Source organism: Sebastes umbrosus, chromosome 10 (genome assembly GCF_015220745.1).
Source record: "Sebastes umbrosus isolate fSebUmb1 chromosome 10, fSebUmb1.pri, whole genome shotgun sequence".
NCBI lineage: Eukaryota > Metazoa > Chordata > Actinopteri > Perciformes > Sebastidae > Sebastes > Sebastes umbrosus.
This window is the reverse complement of record NC_051278.1, coordinates 18,137,672-18,140,457: the sequence shown is the minus strand read 5'-3', so window position 1 is coordinate 18,140,457 and position 2,786 is coordinate 18,137,672.

The window sequence follows — 2,786 nt, the reverse complement described above, 5'->3', positions numbered from 1 at the left end:
TTGAACCAAATAACTTAGCTGGCTAGCTTGAACTTCACTTCGACCCGCCGACACTGTAAAAAAAAAAAGTCATTGTATAGTATGTCGAAAAAAATAAAAAGAAGTTAAAGTATAGTATGTCGAAAAAAAGTTATGGTATAGTATGTAAAAAACAAATAAGTCATAGTATAGTATGTCAAAAAAAAAAAAAAAGTCATAGTATATGTTGAAAAAATGAAAAAGTCATAATATAGTATGTCAAAATGAAAAAAAGTCATAGTATAGTATGCTGAAAAAAAGGCATAGTATAGTATGTCGAAAAAAATAAAAAAAACGTCCCAGGTTTGGAAATACTCCAACACCCCCACCCACCACCACCTCAATGCCGATCATGAGCCTGGATGCTTGTGGCTTTCACTAAGTGCTCATCCACAGGTGGTGTTGATTGCCTCTAACAATAAAAGTAGGAAAAGTATAACAAAAGCGATATAAAACGCCATGTTCCTTCCTGCTTGTGCTGACTGACCTCATAATTCACAATAAAAACTCCAGTTCTTTCAGTTGTATTCCTCCAGGCTTTATACTTTTACATCTCGTCCTCCATATGTCTTTATGAAGCAGGTTCATGGAGGAAAGGTGTTCCCAACGTGGTCGCCGCTGGTTACCGCTGATCGCAGCCTCTTAAAGCTGTATCGTCCAGTTTATAGTCTACAAAAAATATATAATAATAAAATAAACTAATACCCTTCTTTCATACATACTTCATATACATACATATACAGATTTTAAAACATATGACTATGATTGAAAACATAAAACTCAAAAATTCTAAATTGGCAAAAACTATTAGATTATTTAGTAATTTCAAATTTATTCCAATTGAACAGACCCTGATTGTTTGTTTTTTGTGTTTGTTTTTTATCCATCTTTTCTGTATCGTCCAGGTTATAGTCTACAAAAAAAATATAATAATAAAGTAAACTAATACCCTTCTTTTATACTTTTAAAGATACTGATTTTAAAATATATTTAACTGATTGAAAATTTAAAACTCAAAAATTCTAAATTGGCAAATTAGATTATTTAGTCATTTCAAATTTATTCCAATTGAGCAGACCCCGATTGTTTGTTTTTTTTGTAATGAAAATTCTGAACATGTTTATGTAAAAAAAATCTAAAATTTGGTGTAACAGAAGTATGTTCTTTCTTCTTTCCTGTCCTTTAAATCACCTCGCTACTCCTCAGGTTTATCTTGTGACCCATTTGATCCACTAGACAAAGACAAAAATGCTGATTATTTTTGTCTATGTTACATGTCAGTGCTTCTCTTTCTATTTGCATTATATCTGTGATAAAACAATATTGTCCAGTAACTTACCAATTTGTCAGGCAAAGGCTTGCTATATAGAGTGCTCCAGTGATGACGTATTTTTGTAGGCCAACCAGGAAGTTCGCATCGCCCTGGGTTCCCTTGACAGAAAGCCAATGGGATTTTTCCATTGGGTTTTGGATTAATGCAGAAAATAAACTCTGGCAAACAAAAGTTTATGATACTTACACGTTTTGTTCAGCAACATAGTCTTCACAAATGAACACCACTTTTATGATTTTTATAGTGTAAATGCAATCGCCAGACTATGGAGTCAGCGTGACGAGTAGTCTAATTTAGCCACTTGTTAGCAACCGCCTTTTTAAAGACACATAACGTTTTTAAAATTCACGAGTGGGATATTTATGTACTTTATGTTGTAGAACAAAACATTAAAATCTCTTCAGCTTGTGTTGACCACAGACCTTATTTCAGGCATCTAACTAAAAACCCATTGACTTCCAGACGAGCGAACCGGAAGTGCTAAAATACTAACTCATTTCCGGGTTTTAGGACTCATTCCTGTAGCACTGAACTTTCGAAATAAAGTTTGGAAAAACAAAGTCTACAAAACACATACTATGATCATGTCATGCAACTGCTGAATTAGGGTACTGCCACCTTTTTTGGTCAAATTCAGGCATTAGAGGGCTCTGAAAATTAGGCTCCTCTAAACAACAACTTAAGACTTATGACCTGCTTCTTTGCAGAAATGTAATCAATAGACTTGACATCTGTCATTTTTGTCTTAACGCTATACTCCAGAAGCTCAAGATGTCAGATCATGAAACAGGACAACGTGTTTTCAACTTGCTTTGGAAAAGTTATTACGTGAGACAAGATAATATTATGCCTCTAATAAGAATGCAACTATTTTAAAGTGGCAGTAGGCAGAATAGTTTTGGCATCATTGGGCAAAAATTACATAATAACCTTTCAGTATATTGTAATTCAACTGTTCTGAGAGAAAACTAGACTTCTGCACCTCCTCATGGGTCTGTTTACAGGCTTTAAAAAATCTAGCGTGTGACGGGAGACTTTGGCCAATCACAGGTCATTTCAGAGAGAGAGCGCTGATCAAAATAATATAGCAAAATATCAAGCACAGCCCACCAGCAGGATCACAAACGTTCTCATTTTACAGCTCAACAGTACACTACAAGATGTTTCTGTAAACATTTGAGGTGAGAAATAGGCATTAGAGTAACAGAATATTGATTCATATTTGATAAGCGCTGCCTGGTTTGACCGTTTGATCAGAGTTTGCGAGTGATTGACAGCTGCTCAGAGACGGCAGACTCCAGCTCGGCTCTGATTGGTCGTTTTCCTCCGGTGTGTGGAGTTAATGCAGTTAAGAAAGATTTTACCGTCATCTCAAAATGTAATGTAATACTAATAATAGATGTCGTTTTCACGGTGGAAGAACGAAAACACGTCA